This window comes from Oryctolagus cuniculus, chromosome 8 (assembly GCF_964237555.1).
Source record: "Oryctolagus cuniculus chromosome 8, mOryCun1.1, whole genome shotgun sequence".
Taxonomy (NCBI): domain Eukaryota; kingdom Metazoa; phylum Chordata; class Mammalia; order Lagomorpha; family Leporidae; genus Oryctolagus; species Oryctolagus cuniculus.
The window spans coordinates 122,456,242-122,466,200 of NC_091439.1; the positions used below are offsets into that span (position 1 = coordinate 122,456,242).

The following is a 9,959-nucleotide window of genomic DNA, read 5'->3' on the forward strand; positions in this document are numbered from 1 at the left end:
AGCCACCGTGGGCCCGACCAGGCCGAAGGGGTCACGAATGTTGGGGCGCAGGGGGTTCAACCCGGACCTGCCAGGTGAGCAGCGCTTCGGGCGGGGGAGCCCTTTTTTCCAGATCTCCCGCGGCCCCGAATCCCGGCGTCCGGGGCCACCAGGGGGAGCCGACGGGCGAGGGAGGAGGCAGCTCGGGTCCAAACTCCCACTTGCCTTCGTTTTCGTGGCTGTGCCGGTGACTCTAGAGGGTGGCGGCGACGGTTGCTGCTACTGCCCCAGCATGCGCGAAGCCGGACTGAGTTAGGGACTGCCCCGGTGGCGAGCGCCAGGTGCAGAGGGAATCCTGGGGTCCCAGTCGCAGGGCCTCGCCAACCCGAGGAGGGCGCCTGGCCTGGCGGAGAGGCCCTGGGATTCGCTTTGGCCTCACCGGGTCGCGAGCCACAAGGCCGGCGGCCTCGGGCTCACGCTTCGCGCCCTGGGGCGTGCCAAAGGGCGGCGCGCTCCCGCTTCCTCCGAATTCCTGCCGTGCAAAATTGGGCCGGCGGAAAGAGCCCGGTGTGAAACTCCCGCCGCCATCCTGAGAGTTTCGGGAACAAGGCGAGACGCGGACCCCGCCGCTCCCGGTGCCCCGTGGCCGCAGCCCCTTTGGCGCGACTGGCGTGTGTCTTAGTGCAAGACTCCCTGCGTCCCTGCCTGCGCCTCCCAGCTCCCAAATATTTCTAGGGGCTGAGCGCCGCGCACTCTCGCGGGAGCCGGGCTCACTGGCTGGGGGCCCCAGCGCGCCCTCGCCCGCGCCGGGCCCCTCCGCACCGCTGCACAGCGCTGCGCGGTTTGGGGCCCGTCCCGGCTCAACCGTGTCCGGGGCCCGCAGCCTTGGTCCTGCCATGCCCGAGGCCCGGGGTCAAGGGCGCAGGGCAGCACTCTGCCTCCGCGTCGCCTCCCCAAAGCACGCCTTCCCTTGCGCGCACTTCCGTGACGGCGCGAGACGTGAACCTGGGAGAATGCCTCTCTCCTCGAAGGCCCCCTATGTGGCCTTCAAAGGGGAATTTTTCTCATCGTCGTAAAAGGGGAGAAACGTTTGCTTAGGGAGTAGCGGGGAGAAGCAGCGACGGACGCCAGCACCGCGCTCTGCCCAGCGCCCGAAACCGATTCCTTCCCGCGGCCGACACCGAGGGCTTTAGGCAGGAAGGAAGCTGTTCCCTTGGCCTCCTTCTGAAAGCGTTACTTGGGAGACCCGCGACGACGAATCTGCGGCCTCAGGCCATCCCCCACACCCACCCCCATCCCAGCGCCTTCCTGGTAGACTTGACCTTAAAGCGCTCAGGAGCGAGCAGGTTAGAAAGCCCAGCTCCGGGGTCCGGAGGCAGCGCTGCACCGGTCAGCCCCTCGCTCTCCTGCTTCCCAGTCCCCACGCCCGGTCCCCCTCTCTGCCGCCGCACCCTGCCGTGCGACTGAGACGCCGATCGCCGGGCGAGGACGCGGTGTAGGCCGAGGGGGGAAAAGGGGCCGTGTCTCTTTAACTGGCCCCGCAGACAAAGCGTCGCCGTTGGAGCGAGCGGAGCGGGGCGCAGCCGCGCGCAGACCTGTCAGCGCGTCTCCCGCGCTTGGGAGAGAGTTTGCAAAGTCATAATTATATCTCTTAACCTGTCTTGCTCTCTGCAGAAGAAGGTCCCATTATATTGAAATGAGATTATTAGCCATCAAATACTTTCTTTCTCGGGAGTTTTTTTTTTTTTAATTCAAATACCTTAACGACTTGGCAATTGCATTTTGATCAGATTTAGTTGGCGCTCCAGCCCGGCGCGGGAGCCGGGGCGGGAAGGCACTTGGTTGGGGAGGGGAGAGAGGTACCCAAGGAGTTTGTGAAGCAAAGCAACCCATTTTCTGCTTCGCTCGGGTTTCCTGCACGCGGTGAGGACCCCTGGACCTGCAGCGGGGGTGCGAGACAAAGGGAGGTTGGCGCGGAGGAGTGGAGGTCGTCGTCCAGCCCCTGCGGACTCGCAGCCTAAACCGCTTCTTTGAAAGTAGAGCGGAACGTGCCGGCGGGGCTGCTCTGGGCGCTGGGGCAGAGAACGGGCTGCGGAAGTATGAGGGCTGCCCGTTAGGGGTGGGTCTGGGGCACCAGGTAAGGGCTGGGGGGCCAGCGGGCTTAGCTGTTTCCGCTAAGTTCCCCTTGGTTGGCTCAAGGCTCGCTCCAGGTTCCAGGTGGATGGAATTTCAGTCCGTAATAAATGGGGTTTTGCTCAAAGCTCGCAGTCTGTCTGGTTTTCCTGAAGCTTGCGAGCCCCTTGAGGGGGAAGCCCATCTTGTTTCCAGACCCTGGAGTCCCTGACCCCACCGGCAGCGGGACCCCTCCCTTCCCTGCACCGGGGAGGATGGGGGGGGGGAGGATGGGGGGGAAGCCTTTCCAGACTGACTGTAAAGGCCCGCACTTGGACTTCCCCCTGGTGGGAGGAGGAGCCAGGCTTGAGTTTTCCTTGGCTCCTGCCCAGGCTTCAGGAAAATACAAGGACCAAGACAACCGCCAGCCCCTCCTCCCCGCCATGCGTAATCCTGGCAGACCCAGCCCCGCACCTTCCAAGCTGGCCCCTCTCTTGTGGTGCTCAGAAAGCAACCAGGGACTTCAAGTTCAGAGGCTTAGCGAACGCCACATCAGCTTGCCTCCGAGCCTCACTCTGCCCGTGTGTGATAAAAGCCTTCTCCTGGGCATCTCCACCTATCCCTTCAATACCTGACATCCTTTACCTCTAATGAAAGTTCTTGGGACAGGTGTGGTCATCTGGAAGATTCCAAAGAGGTCAGGCCACCCTTCTTGTTCCACCTCTCAGAAAGCAGCCTGAGCTGTGGTGACGGTGATCGGTGACGGCCGTCAGAGCCTCCCATCTCAAAAACTTGGGGCAACTTTGACAGCGTCTGCTCAGGCTGGAGCTGGCACACATGGGACCGGGCACTTTCCTAAGCAGGCACTGGCCCATCGGAAATGCAGCACTTGTCCCCCAGAGCCCGTGCAGGAAGTGCTCGTGGCTGAACACTTCACAGCAGCCCCGTACCATCGCCATAAAAATGGGCAAATAGGGGCCGGTGCTGTGGCGCAGCGAGTTAACGCCCTGGCCTGAAGCACCGGCATCCCACATGGGTGCCGGTTCGAGACCCGGCTGCTCCTCTTCTGATCCAGCTCTCTGCTATGGCCTGGGAAACCAGTAGATGGCCCAGATCCTTGGGCCCCTACACCCACATGGGAGACCCAGAAGAAGCTCCTGGCTCCTGGCTTCCACACAGCTCCAGGCATTGCAGCCATCTGGGGAGTGAACCAGCAGATGGAAGACCTCTCTCTCTGTCTCTACCTCTCTGTAACTCTGTCTTTCAAATAAATAAAATAAATCTTTAAAAAATGGGTAAATAAATTATGGGATCATTACACACTGGAATGCTATATAGAAAAGAGAAAGAACAAACTATTGCTATTTGCGCCAACACAGATGACTCTTAGACAACAGAGAACATTGACTGTGGTTCCATTTAAAGTACAGAAACAGGCTAACGGCATCCATGCTCTTAGCAAGCTGGTGGTTACCTAGAGAGGGCGTGGCTGGGAGGGACTGCCAGGAAGACGTCTGGGTCAATGTCAATGTCAGTTGATCTAGACATGCAAGTGTGTTCAGTCTGCGCAGACTCACGAAGCTGTGCACCACCTCATCTGTGTTTGCTGTATATATGTTGTATTTAAGTCTCGGACTGGAAGCTTCCTCTCGCTTGATTGCCACTTTTAGTGCTGCAAATCCTACTGTGGGAATGTTCAGTGCTGTCCTGTTCAGCCCCTGAGCCCTGTGCTCAGCACCATGAAATATTCACCTGTGTATTTCAGTCTTTGCCTTCAAAGGTGTCTGATGGGGTTTGGGAGGACGAAGCCAGATGGACAGTGGGGGAGACATCCCTGGGGGAGGGTGCATGGTTTGCACTTGTGTCCTGTGAATCCCATTCGTGCCTTCATGCCTCTGAGCCCTGGTTTCCTCGCCGGGTATATGACGAGAACAGTGCCAGTATTGGTTCCAAGAGCCGCTGGCAAGGGAGAGATCAGTGACTAGGGGACCCCAGAGAGAGCATCACACAGGGTGACTCTGCTCCCAGGATACCTTGTGACACCTGCAGATGGTTTTGGTTGTTCAAAAGTGGAGCAGCCGGGACTCAAACTGGCACCCATATGGGATGCTGGCACTACAGGCAGTGGCTTTACCCACTATGCCACAGCACCAGCCCTAAGACACTTTTTAAAAGTCAAGAAGATGGCCGGCGCCGCGGCTCACTAGGCTAATCCTCCGCCTAGCGGCGCCGGCACACCGGGTTCTAGTCCCGGTCGGGGTGCCGGATTCTGTCCCGGTTGCCCCTCTTCCAGGCCAGCCCTCTGCTGTGGCCCGGGAGTGCAGTGGAGGATGGCCCAGGTGCTTGGGCCCTGCACCCCATGGGAGACCAGGAAAAGCACCTGGCTCCTGGCTCCTGCCATCGGATCAGCGCGGTGCGCCGGCCACATCGCGCTGGCCGCGGCGGCCATTGGAGGGTGAACCAACGGCAAAGGAAGACCTTTCTCTCTGTCTCTCTCTCTCACTGTCCACTCTGCCTGTCAAAAAAAAATAAAAAATAAATAAAAAATAAAAATAAAAAAAAAAAAAGTCAAGAAGAGAGCTGGCGGGGCTGGCGCTATGGTGCAGCAGGTTAACGCCCTGGCCTGAAGCATCAGCGTCCCATAATGGCGCTGGTTCTAGTCCCGGCTGCTCCTCTTCTGATCCAGCTCTCTGCTTTGGCCTGGGAAAGCAGTAGAAGGTGGCCCAAGTCCTTGAGCCCCTGCACCCATGTGGGAGACCCGGAAGAAGCTCCTGGCTCCTGGCTTCAGATCAGCTCAGCTCCAGCCATTGTGGCTATCTGGGGAGTGAACCAGCGGATGGAAGACCTCTCTCTCTGTCTTTCAAATAAATAAAATACATCTTTAAAGAAGAAGGAGGAGGAGGAGGAGGGAGATGGCACTGAATTTTGCAAGTGCCTGGGGGAATGACATGATTCTCTGGGGCAAATATGGCTTCAGACCCTAAAAGTAGGCATCACGGCCAGAATGTTCCAGAAAAGAGGACACTGACATTGACCCAGCAAGATCGTTTTCCTGAGGCAATTTCTGTGTTTCAGGCACTCTGGGGTGCAGGGTTGAACGGCGGATGTAAGGAGGGTGAAACATGATTGCAGATCACAGTGTAGGGCCAGGCTTTTAACTGGGCACCTGTCACGGGCCAGGCAGTCTCGACTTCATGAGCAACATTAAGAAAGAGACCCCCAGCTTGGGATGGAGAAACTAAGATTCGGAGAAGGCAAGCCACTTCCCCGGAGTGGGACCAGTAAGTGGCAGCTCAGGACTTAAACTCAGCAGCCGACTGACAATCAAATGATCAGTCAGGTTAGAGGAACGTCCTTAATCTAATAAAGACTATCTACAAACAACCGCTTCCAGCAACGATCATATCTAATGGTGAAATGGCGGCAGCTTCGGCCTTTCAGCCAGGATTAAGATACGAGTGTCGCCATCACACTCTACTTAACATTGTCTTAGCATCCATTCCAGGACAAGGAGACTAGAAAAAGGGACCGAGGCCACCAGGACTAGAAAGGGGGAAAGCAGAGAGACATTATCACTCCTGGGTGACACGATTGTGTCCCTCGGAAATCCAGAAACATCCGCAAACTACGAGACTCAGTAGATGAATTTAGCCAAGTCGCTGAATGCAAGGTTGAGACAGAAGACAACTGCATCAAAACACAGAGAATACGTGGGAGCTGTAACAAAACACTCTACGGTAGGTGACGGAAGCAGATGTCATGGCCGGTGCTGGAGCGGGGAAGTATGGGATCTGGGTGCTAACAGATTGTCCAGCGACGGCCAGCTGTCTCAGATGGTCCCCTCTGTGTCCTTCCATGACCTTGTATAAGAGCTTTCATCCTGCTCGGGGCTCCATCCTCAAGACCTAACTGGCCCCACCTCCCAATCATCACTTTGGAGGTTAGCAAGTGTTCAGACTATAGCCAATGCAATAATTAGGCAAAACTGAAAAAATATGGAAGTCTTCAAATTTTTATTTATTTGAAAGTCAGAGAGAGAGAGAGAGAGAGAGAATCTACCCACTAGTTTATGCTCCAAATGCCTGCAACAGCCAGGGCTGGATCAGCCCAAAACCAGGAACCCAGAACTCACTCCAGGTCTCCTTCACAGGTGGCAGGACCCAACTACTTGAGCCATCACCTGCTGCCTCCCAGCGTGCACATTAGTAGGAAGCTGGAATTGGAAGCAGAGCCAGGACTTGAGCCCAGACCCTGTGATGTGGGATGCAGGCATCTCAAGCAACATCTTAACCACTGTGCCAATTGCCTGCCCTTGTAAACCCTTTTTGAGATGAATTAAAATGTTCTAGAATTGTCTGTGAGGATGGTTGCACACATCTGTGAATATTCTAAAAGCCATTGAATGGGATACTTTATTTTTTAAAGATTTACTTATTTAAAAGACAGAGTTATAGAAAGAGGTAGACAGAAATAGAGGTCTTCCATCCACTGGTTCACTCCCCAAATGGCTGCAATGGCCAGAGCTGTGCCAATCTGAAGCCAGGAGCCGGGAGCTTCTTCTGGGTCTCCCATGCAGGTGCAGGGGCCCAAGATCATAGCAGAGAGCTGGATCAGAAGATGAGCAGCCAGGACTTGAACCAGCACCCACATGGGATGCCAGCACTGCAGGCAATGGCTTTATGCCACAGCACCAGCCCCCTGAATCGTATGCTTTAGCTAAATTACGTGGTATGTGGATTATATCTCATTAAAGCTGCTTTATAAAAAAAGTGAGGGTAGATATTGCTGAGGCTCTCCTTCCTACACTACCCATCACAGTGCTCAGAAAAACTCCTTATAAAAATAAAATTCACAAGAGAAGCAAAGACACATCAGAGGCCCAGGAGTAATTCTAATGACAAATGTGCAAGCCCTCAACACTGAAACTGCAAACGGTATATGGAGAGAATGCAAAGCCCTCCTGCGGCAGTACCCCTTTCTGTGCAGCCTTGTTTTTCTGTTAACAGACGTCAACCCAGGCCCTCAGATCCTGTGTGGAAAATTCCAGAAATAAGCCATTTAAAATGTTTAAATTGCATGATGAAACCTAGTGCCATCCCATGCCATCCTGGACGGGAGTGACCACTGGGCCCAGCATGTCCGTGCTGTATGCACCGCCCAACGTTAGTGACCTAGGAGCTGTCGCGGCTGTCAGACTGGGTGTTCTGGCATCACAGTTCTTGTGTTCAGGTAGCGCTCAGTTTCCTTGGCCATGGCCCACAGCACAGAAGAGTGATGCTGCCACTCAGATGTGCCAGAGAGGAGCCAAAAAGTGCGTCCTTCAATGGCAAAGGTGAAAGTCCGATACGGTATTTTGAAAGAGAGACAGAGACCGCATTCACACAGCTTGTATTACAGTCTGCTGTTACAACCGACCCATTTTGCTATTTATTGCCGGTAATTTATCATTTGCAGATTACACATTATCACTGGACAGTACAAGTATGTGTACGTGTCAGTGCTATCTGCAGTTTCTGGCATTTCCCTGGGAGTCTTGGACCAGATTCCCCGCGGATAATGTCGTAAATGTAGATGCACACTGTGTTCACCAACGGAAAGATTCCAATGGTAGTGATGTCAGTTTTCCACACCGACCTGTGGATCCACTACAATTCCAGCCAAAATCTTAGCCAGTTTTTTTTTTTTTATGTCTGTTTTTCATCTAGTTGAAAGGCAAAGTGACAGAGAGTGACAGAGAAAGAGATCTCTCATCTGCTGGTTCACTCCCCAAATCCCCCAACAGCGAGGGCTGGGCCAAGCCAAAGTCAGGAGCTCCATCCGGGTCTCCCGGGTGGGTGGCAGGGGCCCAAGCATTTGAACCATCATCTGCTGCCTCCCAGGCTGTCAGCAGGGAGCTGGATCAGAAGTGGAGTCGCCCAGACTTGAACTAGCACTCCAGATGCAGGCGGCCAGCAGCGCTGGGATGGCCACCCCTCTTGGGAGGCCCATTTGCAGGAACTGGACTTGGGTGGACCTGACTGTTCAGCTCACAAGAACCTGGATGCTATAGACGAAGACCCAAGTGTCACAGTGTCCACCACTACCCAGTGACGGGCAACCATACCTGATAGACCACCAAGACCCTACCCATAAGAGCAGGACTCTAGAAAACCCAACTAGGAGTAGAACAAAGAGATAAAAATATATTCTCAGTTAAAACAGGTTTCTACCAGGCTTTCAGTAGACACATGAGAGAGACCATCATTGACTAAATACATTTTCATTTAAATAAGTGTGGTGGAGAGGACTTGTCACCTCCGGCAAGTGTTGTCACTGGGGACGCGACTCCCTGGCTCGGGGTGCGGCTCCCTTTGGTGTGGATACAACTGTGCAGAAACTCCCTGGGCAAGGCCTTGGAGAAAGGGTCGATAAATGCCTTGGGCCACACGCCCATGGGCACCAACCTGCGCGGCGGCGCAGTGATGCAGGTGGCCCTTGGCCCGCCCCCAGACGGCAGCTGAGACTTGGCCTTGGCCTTGGGGTTTGGGAAGCCATGGGGAAGCTGAGCCCTAAAGACAACCACCAGAGGAGAGGGCTGCTTCCTGCCCGATGGCAAGCTGGGGAGCACCTGGGAGGCGGAGCGTGCGAGTGGAGGGGGCCGGGGGTGCAGCACGGCCCTTGTCCTCAAACTGCACCCACAGAGGCAGAGCCCAGAGGCGTGCTGCCCGGAAATGCAGAGCTTGCTCCTCGGCGGGCGAGAGGCCAGAGCCCCCAGGAGCCCCTTGGTCTCCCATCTCGGTGCCTTGGAGCACCTGGGTTTCCTAAAACAGAGGAGAAAAGGGAATTGGTTGAAAAGAGAAGGAAAGTGGCCGGCGCTGCGGCTCAATAGGCTAATCCTCTGCCTGCGGCGCTGGCACACCGGGTTCTAGTGCCGGTCGGGGCGCCGGATTCTGTCCCGGTTGCCCCTCTTCCAGGCCAGCTCTCTGCTGTGGCCCGGGAGTGCAGTGGAGGATGGCCCTAGTGCTTGGGCCCTGCACCCGCATGGGAGACCAGGAGAAGCACCTGGCTCCTGGCTTCAGATCAGCGCAGCGCACCAGCCGTGGCGGCCATTTGGGGGGTGAACCAACGGAAAGAAGACCTTTCTCTCTGTCTCTCTCTCTCTCTCACTATCTAACTCTGTCAAAAAAAAAAAAAAAAAAAGAGAGAGAGAGAGAAAGAAAGAGACATGGGGACAGGAATGGACTCCCCACCCCGAGGCCAGACTCACGCAGCGTCCTCTCCTAAGGCCTTCTCTTCCTCCTGGGATGGGGACATGAGGCTGACTCTGTAACAAGCAGTCTCTTTGTTTGCTCTAAAAAGAGAGGAAAGGATGAGAAATTGAGGGCTAGGGGCAGGAAGCTGATGACCAGGAAGATGGGGGCGTCCGAGGAGTTTCCAGGGAAGGGAGAGGAGGAGGAAGAACCAGAGGAATTGCTCAGGCTGGGAGGTAGAACAACCCCGTGCTGGCTTCCAACACACACCTGAGTAGGAGAACCCGGCAGGGCTGGGCATGCAGATGTGAGGGAGTGGAGGGAGAGAGATGCCACTGGGGAGCAGAGGATGCTTCTCTTCTCCCGACTCTTGCAGTATCTCTCTGAGTCCTCCGAATTCTACTACGGTCAAAGGCCCCTGTCCCTGCTGTGATGTCACAAACAGGTGGAAGCCAGCAAGCCCCAAGTGTGTGGGGTCACTGAGCTGAGGCCCTGCGTTCTCCCTGAACCTGGAAAGCTCTGGTTCTGGAGCCAGTGCGATGGTACAGTGGGTTAAGCTCTTGCCTGTGATGCCGGCATCCTGTATCAGAGCAGTCCCGGTTGCTCCACTTTCCAATCCAGCTTCCTGCTAATGCGCCT

General features: G+C 55.6%; 1 long non-coding RNA gene across 1 annotated transcript; it reads right to left on the reverse strand.

Moving 5' to 3' along the window:
• Positions 1-8,334: 8,334 nt before the first annotated feature.
• LOC138843410 (uncharacterized) lies at positions 8,335-9,746 on the reverse strand. The gene is made up of 3 exons (XR_011378096.1): positions 9,591-9,746; positions 9,338-9,421; positions 8,335-8,891 (listed from the first exon to the last, which is right to left on the reverse strand). It is a non-coding gene; the product is annotated as an uncharacterized lncRNA (long non-coding RNA).
• Positions 9,747-9,959: the final 213 nt, after the last annotated feature.